Source organism: Callorhinus ursinus, unplaced genomic scaffold (genome assembly GCF_003265705.2).
Source record: "Callorhinus ursinus isolate GAN/ISIS: 27379988/994484 unplaced genomic scaffold, GSC_fseal_2.0 scaffold1, whole genome shotgun sequence".
NCBI classification, from domain to species: Eukaryota; Metazoa; Chordata; class Mammalia; order Carnivora; family Otariidae; genus Callorhinus; species Callorhinus ursinus.
The window spans coordinates 8,173,788-8,195,673 of record NW_027397063.1 but is presented as its reverse complement, the minus strand read 5'-3'; the positions used below and the strand labels follow the sequence as shown (position 1 = coordinate 8,195,673).

Below are 21,886 nucleotides of genomic sequence, written 5' to 3'. Positions count from 1 at the left end.
CCAGCACAACAGTAAAAGGACATTTTAGGCCAAAATTTTTATCTTTGGTCATGGTCTTCCTTCCTTCGCACCCACACAGCACCACATTTTTGAATCTCCTCTGTCTCCTGATCATGCTCAGGAACACCGGCGATATTTCAGATTAAAATGAATTGGTGTGCGGGGCTGTCGGGAAATGCTGTAGTTCAGAGTCGGCTCACCCTCATGCAAACGCAGTTAAGTTGCTGACTGTGCCGTGACAGTGGCGTGTGGCAACAGGTGAGGCCCCAGGTCCGAGAGAGCCAATTTTTTTAAAACTCTGGTAAATTGGGGGATTAAAGAATCTAAGGGGAGCACTCGTTCAGCAGCTCATATACTAAAACTGGAATGATCCAGAGTCCTGCATGGTCCCTGTGCAAGGAGGAAGCGCAAATTCACGAAGTGTTCCATATTTAAAAAAAAGAATCTCAGAGGATGTGTTAGTTTGCTAGAGGCTGCTATAACAAAGTACCGCAAACCAGGTGCCTTAAACAACAGAAAATTATCCAGCTCTAGAGGCTGAGAAGTCTAAGATCAAGGTACTAGCAGGGCTGCTTTCTGCCGAGGGCTCTCTCTTGGCTTCTCACTGTGTCCTTACATGGCCTTTCCTCTACACCTGTCTGTGCCCTAATTGCTTCTTATTAAGGACACCGGTCATTAGATTAGGGCCCACCCCAATCACCTTATTTAACTTTAATTGCTTCTTTAGAGAATCTATTTCCAAATACAGTTCATGCTGAGGCACTAAGGGGTTAGGACTTCAACACAGGACGGGGGCAGGGAGAGCAGAATTCAGCCCATAATGGAAATAAGTCAAATAGATTGCTTACTTCTAAAGTATGGAACCAAAATGAACGGCATACAGTCAGGAATAAGGCATTGGCATGCCAAGAAAGAAAAAAGGGAGGGAGGAAGGGCCGGTGGGTAGGGAGGAAGGAGGAAGAGTCAGGGAAGGAAGGAAGGCAGGGAGGAGGAAAGAAAGGGAAAGAAAAGCTTCATGAATGGAGTCTAAATTGGCCCAAATTGGAGACCTAGCTTGATGAAGGAATTCACCCCAGCTGTGCCTACCAGGAGCCCATCGATTCGTCAACCTAAGAATCCATGTTGAAAGTTGGATGATCCCAGATACTAAGGCCACTCATTTTTGCTTGTTATGCTCTGTATCATCCAGTACTGTCTTTGCCCTAGAGACTTAATCCACATGGAACAAAATAGGGGGAAAAAATGGATTTGCTATTCTCAAAAGGTGTTCATGGTCCACTGCTAAACACTGTGGTCTACAGGGTCTGTTGAAAGGTAGAGCCCATGCTTCTTCTGCTCTGACACAGTCAGCTGGGGGGTGCCCCAGACAGCTCACCCTGTGATGTTTCCACTAAAGCAACGGCCTGCTATTTCACTGTGGGGCTGCTCCCCATACCGCCAAAAGGATTGCTGCACTCACCCCCTAAACTATTCTTAATAAACGGAACAACAGTGTCCACTTACTGTGATCCCTGCTACGTGTGCAGCTTGTGCCAGGCATTTGAAATACAGGTCCTGTTCGAGCATGACCTTTTCAATCTCTTCAACCACAATAGACGCATTTTACAAAGAGCTATTTTGTACATAAGTGGTTATAAAATACGTAAACGATATAAGCCATATTTTGTAAACTTTTTGTTTTATGCTTTTAGAGAAAAGCCATAGGCTGCAACGCCAAGAGTAAATTATGAACCGAACAGTTTTATGTTGTTTTTGTCTTGCAATTTCACAGCAATTGATATATTCTCGTGGTGGGGATATTATACCTTGATTCACATGCTGCTTAGTTTTTTTCTTTTTTTCACGGATAATTTTGAATCATTACATAAAGTCAGAGACAATACAACCTTTAGATTCTCTTCTTCCCAAAACATTTACTGAAGTATACCTAAAGCAACCACTATTAACAAAAAAAAAATGTATTTTTCATTTACGGAAAAAGTGCAAATAATTGCTCCTTATAAGCATAATTCCAATTATTGGGGCAAACGGGAAACAGGTGTGATTGTAGAGCTCCGCTTAGCTTCCAAGCTGGAACCGGTGGGTGTTAAGTATTTTGTGGTGCAATACTGCCATCTGGTGGACTCTATGAAGTATTTTATATTTAGTTGCTGAGAGCAGCTAAACCGGAACCCTTGACAATATTCCTGGCCTCCTTTGATCCATTTTATTACTCCCCTAATCTCTGTCAGATACAGAGAATCTGATTTGTATGCATAGACATTTTAGACTCTACCTATTATTTGAAGCTTGAATGAGGTGAGTCCAGGGGCTCAAGCCTTAAACCCAGACAAAAGGGGACTCCGCTGGGACCCCGCGATTTCGAGGACTCAGCTGACTTCCCCCGGCTGGACCTCTCCCTGCTGATCAGAGTCCTGGGGCCAAAGGGCGTACCCACCCACACCCCGGGAGCCCTTTGCTTCCTGATACAAGCCCTCTACCTCACCTTCACCACCAATTTCACTTCCTGCATCCTATTAATGCACTAACGCTCTCATTTTGCCTGAGGTTTTAATGAACAGGCTCCCACTTCCCAGATATGATTTGCATTAGAGTGGCTAACCGAAATAACCTGACACATCCTTTCCCAGCAATAATAACAAAGGGTAATTTAAGATACAAAAACAGGACCGTGGGATAATTTTTCCCTCCCCTCCAAATCATATACTGTGGCTACAAAAAAAAATCTACATTTTCCAAACCTTAGACCTCTGCTGCCACCTTCAGGACGCTTGTCATAACAGCATGTTCTACTGCGGCTGTTTACTTCATCTAAAATGTTACATAAAGTTTCAGTTAGACAAGATGAGTAAGTTCTAGCCTTCTGCTTTATAACATCCTACCTGTGGTTAACAATACTGTATTGCACACTTAAAACTTAAGAGGGTAGATTTTATATTGTGTGTTCTTACGATAAGTAAAAGCTATTTGAGAGAGAGGGAGAGGAAGGGAGGGAGAAAGGAAGGAAGGAAGGAAGGAAGGAAGGAAGGGAGGGAGGGAAGGAGGCAGCCTACCAGAGGAGGAAGCTGGCTGAATCTTGTAATAGAACAAGCTAAGAAAGGAGTGACTGGCATTTAGTCTATGTATTTCACAAATCTTGTTACACATTTTATTTGCTGCTCTATCAAATAATAGGATAATAAAAATAGCTAACACTCTACAATGTAGATATATGGTATATAATAAAAGCGTGTGAATATGTTTTATACATATAAGGAAACTACATGTATGTATATAAACATACATGATACACACACACGGTACAGTCAGAGCACCTTGCACATTACACGGCTTACTCTGTGGCAGGTAGGTGCTGTGTGCTTTGTTATCATCACCATGTTTACACATTTCATTGTCTCAACGACCCCATGAGATGGATACTATTACTAGCCCTATTTTACAAAGAAACGGAGGTTCCAAGAAATTAACCCGTCTACGATTCCGCAGCAAGTGATTCCCTGTGTATCTGCCTTCAAAGTCAGCGTTCCTCACCACTGGATGAGCCCCTGTCATTTCAGGAAGCTGGACAATGACAGGAAAGTGTGATGCTGTGAAATAAGAAAAATGAGATGTAGCATCGCCCGGCGTTCCTTCACAAGAGTTGCTGGGCGCTGAGAATGCAGGGGTGAATGAGGCAGGCGAGGGCCTTGCTCACTACCCTGCATGTTAATAGGAAGGAAAGCAACTGCTCCTAGTAGGAAGGAGAACAACAGAAAAATAGCTCTTCGTATTTTAACAAGAAAACCATGTGTGATACACGGAACTTATGAGATACGTAAGATACATGGTGAATCGAAGTAAGGTGGTATGAGAGAAAGTGACCAAGAGGCTGTTTTGTGCTGGGTGGTCTGAAAGGAGGTGATAGATCCTGAACAAGAGCCACTCTAAAAAAAAATTTTTTTTTAATCTACCCATATGAAGTTCTATGGGGATAGAGAAAATTCCAGAAATACTTAAGAAGAGCTGGTGTAGAAACCTCAAGAGAGGGAAGCTTAAAGAGCACAAATAAGGCCTGTAGTGGGAGTGAGGAAGGGGAGGGAGAGGGTGAAGGGCAGAGGTCTGAGAGCAGGGCATGGCTGCACAGCAGAGGGCTGCATAAGCCAGGGTCATGTAGGGGATTTCATCACAGGTGGAAGGAGACGCCTTTGGAAGCCTTCAGCCTTTAAAAAGATCACTGTGACTGCTCTATGGAGGAAGGGTTTGAAGGCGCAGAAAATGGAAGCAGATATCCTACCTGGAAATCCCTTGCAAAAATGCATCAAGTTGTACAGATGCCTCTATAGTAGGCAGTGATGGGGGATGGACAGATCTAGAAGGATCCGTATACCGTGTATGTATGCTGTGACCGTGGAGTCTACAGGTCACACGCTTTCAGTGTGGAAGGAGAGTGGAGAAAGACAAATTGAAAACAATGCTCAGATATGGGGGGTTGCTATGGTCTGGGGAGGAGAAAGTTTAGGGTGAAGGGAACAAATCTGGAGTTTACTTCAAGACCCAAATCGGGAACCTCATTCTGTCTTTTCTTTTTTAAGAATTTATTTATTTATTATTAGAGAGAGGGAGAGAGCACACGAGCTGGAGGGGGGACGGGCAGAGAGAAAGGGAGAAGTAGTCTCCCCGCTGAGCGGGGAACTCGATGCAGGACTCGATCCCAGGACCCTGGGATCACGACCTGAGCTGAAGGCAGATGCTTCACTGACTGCGCCACCCAGGCGTCCCTCATTCTGTCTGTCTGTCTGATTGTGTGACTATAGTCAAGCTATTGAACCTCACTGAGCCCCAGTGTACTCATCTATAAAAATGCTGGAGCAGATATTTTCTGGATAACTTCTCTGTCTATGTGGGATATATTGCAGTTTGCAAAGAATGGCTTTAAAACCTTCCAAACCTATGAGTAATGACGAAATACACATTAGCTTACTTTGGATGATCCTGTGTGACAAAGTGAATGAATGAATGAATGAATGCATCACCGGCCAACCAACCCACAGTGGGATTCAATCTTCAAAGTTAATGTCCAGAAATGAAGATGAAGTTACATTCTGGAGTCATAATACTCCTACCACATTACTGGTATAAAATCGACTTTCATGTTCCATAATTCTGAAAACCTGGAGGTAAAATTCCTCTAGACAACAGAAGTATCTGCTTGTGGATTTATATACACTTTTAATGAATGTTGTAGACTGAAGTAAGTTCTTTTTTATTTGACAATGCCATTATTCTTTGCACCAGTTTCCATCAAATATTGGACCACCTGAACTCAATTCTTTTCTTTGGGTTATTTTTAGATAATTCTGTGAGGTGTGGGAATTATTGCTGGAATATCTGGGTTTCTTAAGGAAAATCCCAGAGAATCAAAAGGGTTCTGGACACAGCATATGTGAATTAGAAATAGAGAAGTGGAAAGAAATATTCTGTCTTCTGGGAAAATGGGAAGAATTATCAATTATATGGAGCTAAGCTGAATTTAAAAATTAGTCCCTCTTTCCACTGTCAGAAAGAGACTGTGAGGGTGGGGTGGGAATATTCCTGCCCCATTCCTTAGAACTTTTATAGAATTTCCATTTTCTGATTTGCTTTCTCCAAATAGCTGAAGGGCAGTTGAATTATTCATGTTACCAAAACCACTAAATCATCTACATTTTAGCAAACTGATCTAGATTTTTTTAAAGATTTTTATTTATTTATTTGATTTTTGATAAATCTTGTTGTACAATAAACACCATACATGTTGTGATTTACTTCAAGATATTGGAGACCTAGTACTTCAGATTCGTGATGCAAGGTTAATTAGCCCACCTGTAGGGGGCTGTATTGAGCTCTACAAGTTGCCTCTACTCCCACACATTGCTATTGTGGGGATTTAGGCACTGGCCAAGAGATTGGGCTATCCACCCTTTAAGGGTCCTTGGAGCCCTAACCCTATGAATCTATACCTCCATCAGAAACAAGAACATAGTTTGCTTCTCAATAGCAAGAATAATAATCAATATCTTTATAATCATAATAGTGCATACTTACAAAGTGTTTGGTATGTGCTGAGAGCACTGTTGCATGCACACATTCTCACGATACCTTATAAGGTAGATACTGTTATTGTCTCAGTTTTCCCAGAGAAGGAAACTGAGACACAGGAAGTTGAAATAACTTCCTCAAAGTCAGAAAATCCAAGGTCCCTGCCTCCAGAGTCCATTTTAAGATACTTGAGAGTGCAAACCTATTTCTTGGCGCAAAGGACACATAGCCAGAAACTCCACACAAAATTTCGAACAGCCATGTCACCTTTGAAATGGATACATGTCAGTCTACATTTGTTCAAACCTACAGAATATATAATACCAAGAGTGAATCCTAAGGTAAACTATGGACTTTGATTAAAATGTGTCAATGTAGGTTAATCAATCATAACAAACATAACCACTCTAGTGGGGGGATATTAATAACAAAGTAGGCTGTGCATGTGTGGGGTGAGGAGATATATGGGAACTCTCTGTACCTCCCTATCAATTTTGCTATGAATCTAAAACTGCTCTAAAAATATTTTTTCTTAAGTTTGATTCCAGTCAAAAGGTGTGAATACGAATACTGTTAAGCACTTGTAACTTTGAACCTGATCGTCAGAGTATGACCCTCTAAGAGGCAATCTTGCTATTAAAACATGGTCTTTGCTCATAGCACAGAAAGACTGGTAATTTCAGAAGCAAGATGAGTATTCCAGGGGATGGCTGACATTGGATATGGCTCTCAACCAATTCAACTGATCAGTCTACCAAGAAATTAGAATGAGTACAACCAGAGATTGTGCATCTTTTACAAGAACCTCAGAGGTGTCTTGTGGCTCTGTAATGACATTCTGTTTCAAAAATTAGCATAATCTCTAAGAAGACAGCAAACTGTATGCTTACACACACCAAAACAACTAGATGAGAAATAAAAATGATCAGTTATTAAGTCCATCATTTTATCATTACTATTTTAACTAACCTGACTAAATGGACCATTACCTTGCCAAGAAGTGGACAATCGGTGATCACCTTAAAGACAGAAGGGACGAATGGGCAAGGAAATATTTCTGAAATATGCAGCATACGAACTTACAATGTTAAAAACCCAGTGAAGAAATGTATTAACATATGAAGGAACACAGACACATACCTACATTAAATTAAGAAAAAGAAAAGCACATGGAAATCTTAGAATGAGCTTTGAGAAACCAGAAAAATCTTCTGTAAGTATGAAATTAGATTCCCTCAACACTTTTTTGTTGTTGTTGACTTAAGATTTTTAATCCTTAGCTGTAGAGTTCTCACTCTGTGTAGCACTGTTGGGTAGAACATCACAGGATAGTACATGACCGTTTAATAAACAAATTTAGTAACTGGAAATAATCACTGATGTCTACTGGGCCAAACCCATTCTCAGATTAGAAAACAAAGTTAAGTGTCTTTCCAGGTTCATGCAGCTCATTGGTATCAGACCCAGGACTAGAACCTGGTTCAGCCTCTTTTACAGAAAAAATAAAAGAAACAAGTTTTGGCAAGTGAAATATAGCTGGGCCTTAGATATTAGTTACACAACTTTTCAGCCAGCTCTTCCAAGAACTCACCATATTTGGAGACTTCAAAGAATGTTAAATACATTGTTTCACTACTCAGGGATACCCTGAGGCATTTGTTACCTGATACTTCTAAGGGCTGTCCCCGATTCCTATCAGATTTTTGAACTTGTAAATGATACTGAAAAGAACCAGCTATCATTTTGGACGATGCCTGTAAACATATCTATTGTTCAAAGTGACTTTGTTGAGCTTAGAATGATTGAAAAAAGCACGGTAAGTATAAAATATATGCTAGTTAAAAACTCCACCATGGATCATTCTAGGAGTAGATTTAAACTATTTTTCTTTTCCTTTTCTTCTGGTAATCACTCACATAAAACCAGCAGTTGGTTAAGGACAAAGAGATATTACAAATGAAGATTTAGACAGAAAACAAATTAAAGCCAATTTTTAACATCTATGTTGTTTAGAACCAATATGAGCAAAAGTTTTGTTTAAAAAAAGAGAACCTTCAGTTCACAGAAAGGATATAGGAAAATAACAAATAGAACAGAACATAAAATTCTTTAGGTCTAAAAACAGATTAGTCACCTATCTTGATTGTAAAATGACTGGTCGGTTCCCACACTATTTTTTTCAAAGCTCTAAAATTAAGTTGATGCATTTAAGTCCTGAAACCAATTTCTAACCTACATTTTCTCAGTTGCTGTTTGCCAGTAAATAGGCTAGTTGGCCCCAAAGCAATAAATAAATAAATAAATAAATAAATAAATAAATAAATAAATAAAATAAAATAAACCTGTTCTTACAGAGCTGAACCAAATACAAAAGTGAAATACCTGGAAGTAGCATCATCAGTCTGGTTTTCTGGGTCATCCTAACAACCAGAGAGTGAATCAACTGGCCCTCATGATTGTTAAAAAAGACCAAATAAACAGCTGCCATTTTGGTGAATAACACCTCCCCAAGGCTGTGCCTGGTACCTGCTATCACAAAGTCCCTACAATACGTTTTTAACTTAGGGGTGTGAGTCTGAGTTCCAATCAGAACTCGGACACAGAGATGCCCTACGATAATCTTGAAGCTTCTTCCAGAGACATGTCCTGGAAATTATGATTCTTTCAATATCGAGACATGTGTTCTTCTTCTGTCATAATAAAGGTAAGTGTTTCAATGAGACCCTCACATACACGATCCCACTTGTCTCTATTTCCATCTAGAGACAGAACCTCCCTGGCTGTGATACTGAGTGCCCAGGATCACCGTGGGCAGAGCCTGGATGAACCTCAGGGGAACAGGGTTCCATTCTCAACTTGGTCTTGTCCCAACTGTACGTCCTTACACAGGTCCCATGTCCTCCTCTGATGGGTTAAAGAAAGAGGGAAGAAATAGCACCAGCTCTGCATGCTTCCCAGAGTGATTTTAAAGACAGTGAATGTGAGACGAACTTGAATGGTAGAAAATACTATAAACTGCCTGGTGGTTGGTGGTGGTGTTATCAAGCTGTTTGCAGCCGGGGCCGCTCCGTTGCAATTCCGTTGCCATGGCGCAGTGAGCCATGCCGGAGGCCAGGAGGTTTGGGCAGGTATTACCAGACGTCCCCATGTGCAAAGTCAGCCCATCCTTCTCCACCTGTGGCTTGCCTCTGAATGGGCATCGCCATTTCCACAGAATGACTTCGGAGGTTAACAGTAGTGATTCTTCAGAGTTAAGAGGTAAAAGGTGCTGGGACATGGCTCCGATGTTTCCAGAATCCTTATTGGCCTCAATCATAAAAGCATGCTTTCCTGCATATGGCCAGAAAAGAAACTCAGGCACCTCCCAGGGAACTCCCCGTCCCACAGGGTCCGATGGTAGCAGAAGGGTTAACATTGTCAGCACCCCTGGAGAAAGGATGCCACTGGTGGTATCCTGCGCCTTAATAGGAAAACAGCAGCATGGAGCTCATAAATCCTCTTGTAGCCTTTAGAAGAGGCAATGTGAATTCTCAGCAGTACTTCATCTCCAGCAGTAGCTACTCACAATGCTCAGAGTTAACTACATAGTGCTTTCATAAACAGCGCTATTTTAGAAACAGAAATCATTTTTGCTTAGACTTATAAAATTCTTTCCTATAACCTACCTAACCTCTATTTTTGTCTAGACAGGGATTCAGACATGAGTGCACGTGTGCACACGTGCATGCGCGCGCGCGCGCACACACACACACACACACACACACACACACTGGCCTGGTCTCTCCATTTTGGGATGCTCCTCCGTCTAAAAAGGCAGTGGAATTCCAGAAGTTACGAAATACATTCTGATGTTTTTATGGAGCACAAAAGTAAAATAGTGCTTTTTTTTTCCTTAGATAAAAGATAGTATTTTTCAGAAAGAAGAGAGCAGGCCTCTTGGATTCTTATCTGGAATTTTCTAAAATCATCGAGTACATGTTTGGAGTGGAGCCCTGTCCATTTTCATTTTTGCAAATCCCACACCAGGGAGTTATAAAACAGCCCAGCCCTACAGGCAACTTCTGTTAATGCCAACGCCAGAGTGGCCCGAGGTCCTCTTCACACAGTCAAAAATGTCACCTCATGAATCCACAACTTCACATAATACCTGACCCTTGTATGCAGATGTTATTTCCTGAAGTGAAAAAACAAGAAATGGAAATTCATTTGGTACAGCAGCCTGTCAGTTCTTCCAGTAGCAAACAATAAATGCATCTGAGGAAGTTCTGGGGAACCAATCAAAAGGGGGGCTTCATTTGTGAACTTGGCTGAGCCCACCTCATGCCTTGTAAATGTCAACATGTGTACGTGTGAGCATCTGACATTACTCAGCAGCACATACCAAAGGCCAAGAATTTGGCAGAGCTGGGCTGATTAGAATGCCTAAAAATATTCCATTTTATCAAAATTCGTTCTGATGCCTTTTAGCATTTGAGCAAAATGCAAGAGCAGAAGCATAAATTCTGAGACGCTTTCCAAAAATTCAAAAAGACACAACCTCATTGTGTAAGATGTAACCCTTCAACTTAAGTTCTTGTTAGTCCATTTTTATCCCAACGGATTTTTTTAATTTTTTTGTAAACCATGTAAGGCAATGTTCTCTCATTTATAAACATTTATAAAATGTAATCTAATTTAATTCAACAAATAGTTATTGAGAACCTATTATACACAAGGCATTTTGTTGGGCCCCACGGGGAATATAAGGTCAAATAAGTAATTGTCATTACTTTGAATCTGCCCACAATGCAGGAAAAGTTGAGAACTCTTCTGGGAATGAGCTGCTCTTGGGCCAGGCAAACCACAGTCCATGCTTTAGAAGGGGCATAAGCCAATAGCTAAGGAAGAGACAAGGAAGAGATTAATCTGGCTGGCAAGAATTGGCAAAGGCTTCTTGGGGATGGTGCCATTTTGATCTGGGCCTTTGGGTAGGAAGAGTTAGCCAGGCAGAGATGGGGAAAGGCTATAGCCAGAAGAAGCAGCAAGAGTACGCAGAGATAGAAAGTGCAGGGCAATAGAAAAATTACTCTGAGATCTTCCAGTTTCTTCATTATCACAGGTGAAAGGGTTTTCCAAAATAAGAAGGCTAATGGCATCAGGATAAGATCTCCCACAATCTTTGCAATCAAAATGTGCTACAATGGAGCACACTCTAAACAAGAGGGGAAATACCATTTCTGCAAAATGGCCAGAGTGATGATTTATACCAGAGGTAAGCAAGGCTTAGTCCTATTTCGTGACATGTTAAAAGGCTGTTCTTCTTTGGCCACCATATCCATATACGCACCAATGCACGTGTATGGCCCATTTCACCCTCAGCACTTTGCCTCATCCTTCTTTCCTTATCAGCAAGCCAAATTGGTCCTGAATTTTACTTTAAGTATCTCTCATCCATAATAACAGATTTACAAAAAAGCTGCAACTCATGGTTCAACCATGTTTCCATAGAGTTTGGGGGAGTATATCCAACAGGTGTAATATCTTGGGTGGTCAGAGATTTCAAACACTTGCTCAGGAACTACCTTTAATGTTACCTGTAAATTGATAAAGAAGAATAATCTAGTACTTACGATGGATTGCCAAGTTCTGACACTACCACATAGGGCCAGTCAGGCGGCTATTACATAGTCATTCAATAAGCAGTTACTCAGTACCCACTGTCTATACACCTAGGAGGTGATGAAAACCGTGGCTGGAAAATAGCTAATAAGCCTGAAATAAGAGCATGTTCTTTCTTTATGAAGAAAGAATTGGTCCATCTATTAATGAATTGGATGAGAGAGAGAAAAAAGGATAGAAAGAAAATAAAGGACAAAAGGTATATTGAACCAAATATCAAACTAAATGTGTAAGCCCAATTCCCACATTTCTGAAAGCTGAATTGTAGCACCTGCAGTCAAGTGACTTCTGATCACTGGCACAGTTTTCATGAGTGTTCTCCATAACTCAAGAGGACGCAAAACAAATTCAGGCATTTGATGCATTATCAATGACTATAGATATACCTTGTTGTTCTGGGCAACAGATGGATTGTTCAACAATGCATTCTCTATGACCTGTGCACCTGACCACCCTGAAGCCACCTAATACCATGACCAAGTTGACCTCAACTAATAGTACCACGTTTTGGCTACACCACTACATGGTTTAACTTCCAGTCTTCCTCACTAGACCTCCCAATGCAGGCAGATCATGCATATACCATGAGCTCAGTTTATCTTTTTAATCTGAGGCAGGGGGAGTAGAGCAGATGATTCTCCTCTCAGCAGTATGGAAGGGTTGGGCATACAAACTAAACAAGGTCCTCAAAGGATGGGAGGGCGATTACAACTCAGACAAAAATGAAGGAGCTAAGGCTTTCAGACTGGCTGGTCCCTTATTTCCTGGCCCTTGAGCAAATCTAATGACGATGGAAACCTGAACAGAAGGTCAGGAAAACCACCAGGGCAGGGAAGGCAGGAGCGATGGTTAAGTATGAGCTGCACTGTGTAATCAGTTCAGGGGGACAGAGGGAGAAAGTCAGCCCATAGAGTCAAGGTCTGGAAAGCCAGAGGAGAATCTGATCAGAGCAAAGAATAAAAGGAGAAAGGAGTCTGGAAAAGATTGGGAGGAAGTTGGCAACCACACGTACTTATTCAGAGAGAACCAGCAGGGTTGGCAGCAGGGGAGGGAAAGGAAATGCGTGTGGCAGTGAAGGGCTCGGGAACTGGCACAATGAGGAACCATGGAGGGGGAGGAAGGGAGTCAGGAAGGAGCAGTGAAAAGAGAAAAGACTAAGAATAGAAATTCCTAATGCTCAGGCAACAAAAACACAACCAATCTGCCCTTGTTAACGTGTATGTGTTGCATCGTATTAAATTCTCTGAAACATTTCCTGTGAAACTCAAGCCTCAGGCATGAAAATTACAAGTCAAAACTCTCCACCATCGGTCACCTAAAAATAACAGCCAGGTACTGGGGAGAGCTGATGAGGAGGCTGGAGCCACGCGGCTGTGGATCCAGATGTGCTCTTCAGATCCAGAAAGTGCGCAATCCAGCAACTCAGCCAAGACTGAGAAGCATGCACTCCTGGTGGGGCCCCTCTCCAGAGCTGCCAAAGTGGGCTGTACTCCCACTCCGGGTCATCAGCAGAGAAGTGTGGTGTGGCCAGTTTTCAACATGCAACTGTCATAATCCATGAATAGGTGGCCTCTGATGTCTCTTTGAGCTCCAAAGTCCAAGGCTCAGGGTTGGCTTCCTGGGCATGCAGCCTGGACATTTGCATTGGGCCCTCTGTCATGGCCCTGCACTTGCTTTAACTCTGTCTTTGCCATCTTGAAATTCTTCACAGGTTTTCTTGTTTTGTTTTGTTTTGTTTCTTTAAACAACAGCCAGCATGTTCATCTACATGAGGCCTCATGAATTATGGAGCTGGCCCTGCCTGGGATCAGCATCCTTCACTCAGACTAGATGAGGATTGATGGGTCATCACTTCTGGGATCACAATGACAGCCTCTCTTCTGGACTTGGTTCCTTGGAGCACAAACCATCACAGGGTCTAGAAGATCTCCCAATGCAGCAATGGTCCAAGGTATCTTCCTGCTCCTGTCCGGACTAAGAAGGAGAAGATGCTACATCTATGGCTTCTGTTTCTCTGGAGAACCCTGACTGATCCAATAATGGAAAATAGTTGCAGATAGATGAATTTCTTGAAGCTTCAGAGGAAGCTTCAGTTAGACTTTGGACCATATTTCTTGAGTCAATTATGAGAAATATCAAGCCAAAAAAATTCAAAGCTTTCATCACCTTCTGGAGTCAGCAAACCTTTTCTATAAAGGACCAAAGAGTAAATATTTTAGACTTTGCAGCTCAGAAGATCTCTGTTGCAACTACTGAGCATGGCTGCTATAACAGGAAAGCCAGCAAAGATACTATGTGAACCAATGGGTGTATCTGTATGCTGATAACTTTAATCGCAAAAACGAGTGGTGCACAGAAATTGGCCCATGGGTTGTAATCTGCTGACCTCTGCTCTAGAGGGAAGAGTCACCTTGGAGGATCAAAGATGACAATAAAAATCAAATGGAAGTTTGTTCTTTTGGTTACCAATGTCATTAAACCCCAACTGAGTCCATTACATCATTGGCACCTCAGTTTCCCTATCTGCTCTACAAAGATGTTCTTCCACTTATTATCAGATATTGAGGAAGAGCATAGAAAGCCTTAGCAGAAAACCACGTAGCATGGCTTGGAGAGGTTTGCCAGTCTCTCTGCATTCCATCCCCCTAGTTGCCACATGCACTAATCGGTTTTATAAAACTAAGTGGAAGGAAAGGACCAGAGGGGGCTTACAACAGGTTGAAGAAAAGATGAGCAACCAAGATGATGAAGAGGAGCAAGGACTTGGAAGGAGAGATGTAGACCATAAAATGGGGCTGCAAATTGGAAAGACGAAGATGGGAATGAAAAGACTTTGGAGCCAAACCACAGAGAATTCAACCCAATGAGATCACTAGATTGAGGTAGGAAAAGAAACATCATGATAGACTTCCAAATGTGTTTCCAGTCTCTACTCATTAGAAATAAAATCTCTGCCATTGTGTATTCCTTACACTCCAGATAATCTGATACTCACTCTGGGGAAACAGTGAGTATCTTAGCTTGCCCTAAGAAAAGATGTTCCCCTCAGATTGCTGACGACCTGCAGGAACTCACGCAAGAAGAGAGGAATGCTGCTGTCTGTTCCTCCTCGAGATGCTATCTCCAGTACACTATGTTTCACAGCCTTTACCGCTCTTGGCCCTAGTTAGTCACATCAGTAGCTATTCCTGTGACACTTTTAAGTCTTCACACAAGAAGACAAAGAACATGCCTGTGAATATTTTGAGAAGGTCTACAATATTTTCTGCTTGACATACAAAGGCTATCCGGACCATGCTCTCTATTAAACATAAATGAGGCGGAGTTTTTCCTTCATACCTAGCCCAAAGTGCAAATCCTTACAAAAAAAAAAAAAGCAAATCCTCTGTCACCTGTCTCACACTGTTAGGGTTCAAGGGATCCCCAAAATTCACTGAATGAGAAAAATAAGCTGTAGAGAGTGTATGTACTTCATCTAAGTTTCCAGAACTAATTAGAATTGATAGCAGGAGAATTATTAGACCATCTACATAACTGCAGTGAGCTAGTACACCAATTTCAGCTTGGGGGAAACAGGAAGTTCAGAAACAAAAAGCCCAGAGTGAAATCTCCTGGAATGTGACCCCTATTGCCTTAGATCGGGTCAGTGACTTTGTGCAAGCAAAGCGGCGTCGGCCCTTTCCAACCCTGGGACACCCTGATATGGACAGCAGTGGAAAGGTGGGTCACTACACAGCCATCTGACACTGGGCAAATCACGTGAACATTCTAAGCCTCAGCTTCCTCACTGGAAAGATGGGGATAATGCAGTAAATTCAAGTCTACGTGGCTGTGGAGTGGTGATGTCCAACAGACAGAGGTAGAAAGAGGAGCATAATTATGCTAACATAAAAAGAAATGAGGTAGTGGGTCTGACCACATTTTTTTCAGGTGCCAAACTGAGAGACAGTTAAGCAGTTATAGTAGGAGCTCCCCAACCAATGGCTTTTAACTTCAAGCACCAGCCACTCTCTCCCTGAGGTAATCTCTGGACATTACAGTCCATTTGGACCACAGGCAGCAGGCCAAAAATGCCAAGGACTTAATGCACCCCAGAGGCAGTCCTCAACCAGTGACTGAAAAATCCCAGCTCCTTCGCCCTGAGGGTGGGAGTGAGGGCAACGACCCTGGAAGTGAGTTCTACTGAATCATCCAACAGAACCAAACCCCTGCCACAAGCACCAACCTGCTGGACATGGTGCTTTTTAATAGGTTCCTTTCCTTTGCTATCTCCCCTCCTGACTCCCTGTGCTCTTTCCTGGAATTACCCCCCACATAAACTAGTTATGCTCAAATCCTTGTCTTAGAATCTGCCACTGGAGAAATCCAACCCAAGATAGCCAAGCAGAAACACCCAGCACGCAGTCCAAGATGCAAGCCTGGGATTTGCGTCAGAAGGACAAACTGTATTTGCAAGATGTGGTGTACACATGTTTACTTTTTTACATGTGTAGAAAAGAGCTTAAGAGTGAGTTAGCTTTAAATACAAAAATTTTAAAGTGAGGCCAAAACTGCCAAGAGCGAGAGAGAACTTGAGCAGGAAATACTTCTGCAGAGGCCCACCAGGCAGCAAAAGAAAACAGATGGCAACAGGAGAGCCCCTTGTAATAAATAAGGAATGTACAGGACAGAGAGAGAAACTTCAAAGAAATCTATCTACCTCTAATATACCTGTCTTCTATCAGGACATGCACATATAGCACAGTAGTCCTTTAAAAGATAAGAAGCGTATCCCTTTGACAAGCCACCAACTGGACTCTACATCTGCTGGCCAGGAGAGAATGGAGAAGTCAGATGATTCTCTAGTCAGTACTGCCCATCCTAGAAGGAAATGCAGATCCCAGAAGATACCATCTCTTGTGCAACTTAAGATTGTAACTAAAGAGGCTAAAGAGGGAGACAGTCACAGGATTCCAGGTTGGCCATTCCTGACTGGCTGGGGATCGGGTGATATGACCTTTCCACCTTTCTCCCCCATCTGCTTTAGCAAAGCATGAATATGCAAGGATCACTACATTTACTTCTAATTCTGGCCATGAGTATTATTCGTCTGTAGGTGTTGCTAACTGGCAGACAGACTCTAGCTTGGTCTCCATGATCAATTTGATAATCATACTGTCCTCCTGGTATTCGATGCCTAGTGTGATCTCCTCCTCTTGAGTCTGGGTGGGAACTCTGACTTGCTTTTAACCAATATAACATGATAAAGATGGTGGCATACATGTGATTACATTATGTAAGACTGTAATGTCTATCTTGCAAGGAAATTCTTTTCCATGTTTCTTTTGAAAAACCAAGTGCCTATGTTGGAGAGGTCTGTGTGGCAAGGAACTTAAGGGAGTCTCCAGCCAATGGCCAGCAAGAAACTAAAGCCCTCAATCCAGGATGTCACATCGAACTGAGTTCTAGTACAACCACAAGCACCTGGAACTGAATCCTTCCCCAATCAAGCCCCACATTCTGCAGCCCCAGCTAACATTTTTATCACAGACTTGTAAGCAGAGGACCAGAGGACCCGGCTAAGCCATGCCAGGCTCCTGACCTACAGAAATTACAAAATAATGAGAATATATATTGTTTTAAGCTATTAAGTTTGTGGGATTATTACTGCACAGCAATAGGCAACTAATGTGCTAACTATCATCTTGTATTGACTTACTATTGGCTCCTAGTCCTAAGAACTGTGCCCTTTATCTTGAATAAGTTCTAACCAATAAACCATGTTATTTGAAAGCTATTAATTTCGTCGCTGCCTTTCAAAAACCTGTGATGGTGAGTATGGGGACTACCAAACTAGCCAAAAGGATTTCCACCAACACACAATTCCTCAAATGAGTGATAAGAGGAACCCTGACAATGGCCAGATCTGAGAGAGAACTGGAGAAGTCCCACTGTGCCTGCTGTGGGTCAGAATCAACCTCCAAGCAGAAGGAAATATTTAGTGCTCTGGGCTCCATTTTCCTCACACTTGAGCTTCAGGAAAAATTAGAGAAATCAAGAAATGTGAATAATGACTAGCTAAAGACCCATGATTTGAAAGAAAAAAAAAAAAAGGCATGCGATTAAAAAAAGGAAAAGAAAAGGAGAATCATGCTCCTGAACAATTGGTGAGATTCTCATGCAGTGACCAGAATGCAGGAGAACTCAGAACTTCAGCCTCCCTATAAAATCTGTCTGGTTGAGGGTAATTGTGTGGTTAAGGGTAATTATCAAGGACTTGACAAAAGCAACAGAATAGTGCTAATTGGTATAATGCTTTTCATAATGAAAGAAAGGAATTCCAAAATTCATTATGAAATGACTTTATTTTGTGGTAACCACACATAGAGCCTAGAAGAACATAGAAAACAGTGCTTTGTTATATATGCAGGTCGTATCTTCCAACACACGAATGACTGGGGCATATGCAAATGTGTGGTAGGTCAGGGGGCTCAAGGAGCCTTCTTTCCTTTCTTGGATTTATTCTTCTGAACGCCTTGACATACGTGGTTGCTTTGACATTGGTTCATGAGACGTCCCCTTGTGGCCACCTGGCTTACGTAGGGATAGGTCTCCCCTCCCAGAGTCCCTCTGTCCCTTCAGCTCCTCTCTGCACCCTCCCCAGTGTCCCTTCTATTCACCTCAGGCTCCAATGTGGTCATCGTTGTTTTGTTCCAAATGCTTTCTTTATGGATGAAGAGTAAGCAATCAGGGTGTCAGGAAAGCATGGGAAACGGAGAGAAGAGAATCTGTCTTTGTATCTCCAAGAGACCCAGAGGTCTTTCACGCCTAGAGGTGATCTCCTCCTAGACGCTATTTCCCATATGGTATCCTCTGCTGAAACAGCATGCTCTTCTCTTAACCTGGGCTGTACTCTATTACCCATGTACCAAGCTTCCATGGGAAGATGGGGAGCTTTGGAGTTTGGAGAAAGCAAAAGGCCTCCAACCACACTCTCTACCTAAACCAACTCTCTGAGTCTGGTCAAAGGATGAGTGCCCCTAGTTCCCCACCACAGCCACAGAAAACTGAGAAAGATATGCATAGGCCAGCAGTGGGCAGCATCCCGCCACATGGACAGGGTCCACTCTGTTCAAATCCACCTTATTCCATATGTCAGCCGAAAGGGTGGAGGATTCCTGAGGGTTGCCTGTATGGAAATACCACTGCTTCTCCATTTCAGGACCCAACCATCAAACACCCCACCTCCTAGCTTTGACAGGTGCGTGGGCCTTGCTCTCTCCTATCCCAACTTTCATCCAAGAAGGACCCTTCTCCTAGATGGACCATTCCTAGGCGGGTGAGGAAAGACGCAGCCTCTCTTTTACCCAGAGCACAACCAATGTACATTGGTACATCTCACAGGTACCAAAGCTGGTGGGGCCAGGTTCCTTCTCCACTAATTTCTTGACGGATTGAGCATCATCGCTCTAGGATCCAGGTATATTCTATACACTCGCAAGCATCCCAACTGGCTCACTAGCAGATATGAGATGCCTCCAGAAGTCAATTATCTTAGGCCCACCTGGGACCCCCAGGTTCCAAAACAAGACCCAATCTCTGACCTGCAGCTTCTGGCATTGCTCCCTGGGTAATGTGTAAGTATTTAGGAAAAATTAGAAAGTTGCAAAAGTTTTATTCTGGACTGTGAGCTGACATAACATTTGGACCTACATTTCAGCTCAGTAACATATTGAAGGTCCCATGGTTGTCTCCCAAAAAATGAAGGTCAAGATCTACTAGAACTTTCGCAAAGCAGAACAAAGCCAGAAGTTTGGCTCCTAACAGCACCATATGTGTGCACTGGGACACCCATATTTGGATTCCATTGTCTTTTCTATTCCAGATGGAAATTTCCTAGGACATTATTAAAGCCTTCGTAGGAGGCTGTGGGTTCCCTTGGAGATGATACAAAATAATTGTAGATATTTTTTAATCCCTCCTAATTTAAATATTTCCCACTGGAACAGATCCTCATTCTCTCCCACTTGGTCATAATGATTCAAACAGGAGAGCAGTGAACTGAACATTTTCTCCACAAAAGCCATGAAGTAAAGGCTTTCTTGTCCTTTGTGGAAAAAGCTTACACATACTAAAATTATTCTGCCCAGCTTTTTAGCCATCCAGTTCCAAGGACAAAAATTCAGAGCTTCCTAACTGTAAAGGTTTCCTATTCTGAATCATTTATAAATAGGATTACTCTGAGCAATGGTTTTCACAGAATGAACTGTATACAAGGGTGACATTTTTACTAAACATCCTCTGCCTTTGGGCTAATGGGTTGCATGATAATTAAATCTGGACGCATCCAAGTCCTCAGCCAGCACTCAGGGCACCACGGGGTAATACTTGTGAGGCAAAAGGCACTACTGTCTGAGTGCTGAATTTATCTTGAGAGTGCACTGTAAATGAGTGATTATTATTTGCCATCCCTGCAGCAAGGCATCTGTTGTTGGAAGGCTTGTCCATCTCACAGAAGATTTCACAAAAAAGGTCGAGTTCCGGGCAGCTCCTCACTCTTGTGCATTTTCCACAAACTTTCCCCCACCTGCTGACTCGTCCCTGGATTACCAGGCTCACAGCTGTAGCACTTCCCCTCTTCTCTACTGCCCACGGCCCCCCATTCTCCTTCAGCTCCTATTTCCTTCCCCTTCTGGAGATTTCCTCATCTATTCAGTTCCACCGGTCTCCACGTGAAGGGAAGGGAGGCTTTCCAATGATGAGCCAAATATCTACAAGATACTGAGATCCTTCCAAGCCCTCTTCTTGGGATACCTCCTGAGAACTCTTATGCTACATGTCTGCCTCTTCCTCCACCTCAGCTCAATACCAGTGCTACTCCTCTTCTCTTACCCCAGATGGAGAAAGAAGTTAAAAAAAAAAAAAAAAGACCCTCACCCTACTCACTGGAATTTATAGAGCACTTACTACATGGCAGACGCTGTGGTAAGTGCTTTAGAAACATAATACCAATTCATCCTCACAAATAATGCTGTTGTTCCCATTTTGTAGATAAGGATTTTGAGATATAGCGACCATATAATTATTAAGTGGCAAACCAAGATTTGAATCCCAGTCTGTGGTCACCACTGTGCTCAGTGAAGAGGAGGCATGACAGCCAAGTGCTGGAATGTATTGGAACCTACTAGAACGTATGCTGGGCTTACAGTTCAGGGAGAGGTGAACCGGAAGTATAAGGTGAGATATTTTCTTATGAGTCTAGGGCAGGTGTTCTCAGTTGCAGGTGACCCCCCCCCCCCCCGCCCTGGAGACATTTGGCAATGTCTGGAGACACTTTCGGTTGTCAAAACTGGGACCTGCTACTGGCACCTTGTGGGTAGAGGCCAGGAATGCTGCTAAACACCCCTCAGTGTGCAGGACAGACCCACAGCAAGGAATTACCCAGCTCAGGATGACAACGGTGCTGACATCCAGACATCAGGACTAGGGGTTTGGCCTAGTTGGCATACTTCCCACTCCCCACCCCATTCTTTGTTGTGGATTTTTATTCTTTATGTCCATTTTACTAATCTCATGTTCATCTTTTACTGGGAGGCGCCCCAAGTCCTTTTAGGAAGCAGAGAAGAGTGTGAATAAGGACAAACACAGTGACTTTCGAAGACTCTCCTGAGGGGACAGCACTTCTCTCGGGACAAAATGCTCTGAAGGCACTGCATTTCAGGAACAGTGGCCCAGCAGTCTATTTGTCTGTCATTTCCACACCCTTCACTGTCAGGACTGGTACTTCCTGGAATCTTGTCCCAGGAAATTGTTTTGGGGGTGGGGAGAGTGGTTGTCTCGGAACATGCTGTTGCAATGAGAAACCTTCTTAGGGGGAACAAAATGTTTAATTAAAAAAAGAAAGAAAGAAAAAACCTGTAACCTGATCCCAGTCTTAAATGCTCTCCACTAACCATAAATCAAGAGAAAGTGAAATAATTTCCATCACACTCAAATGGCATGTTCTCCGAGGTTTGCAGGAATGGGAGAGACAATGTGGAGAAAATGCATTGTTCTGTTGTTCTGCAATCAAAGCCCAATTAGTCAGAAGACAAATTCAAGAGGCTTCAATAACAAAACATATGTCCCAACCATGCTTATATTAAGCAAGTCCTAAAAGTCCAGAAATGATAGACGATAAGGCAACTTTAGT

General features: G+C 42.6%; 1 non-coding gene across 1 annotated transcript; it reads left to right on the top strand.

The window, feature by feature from the left end:
* Positions 1–330: 330 nt before the first annotated feature.
* Positions 331–435, top strand: LOC112834548 (U6 spliceosomal RNA). The gene has a single exon (XR_003210945.1). It is a non-coding gene; the product is annotated as a U6 spliceosomal RNA (small nuclear RNA).
* The last annotated feature ends 21,451 nt before the right edge of the window (positions 436–21,886 follow it).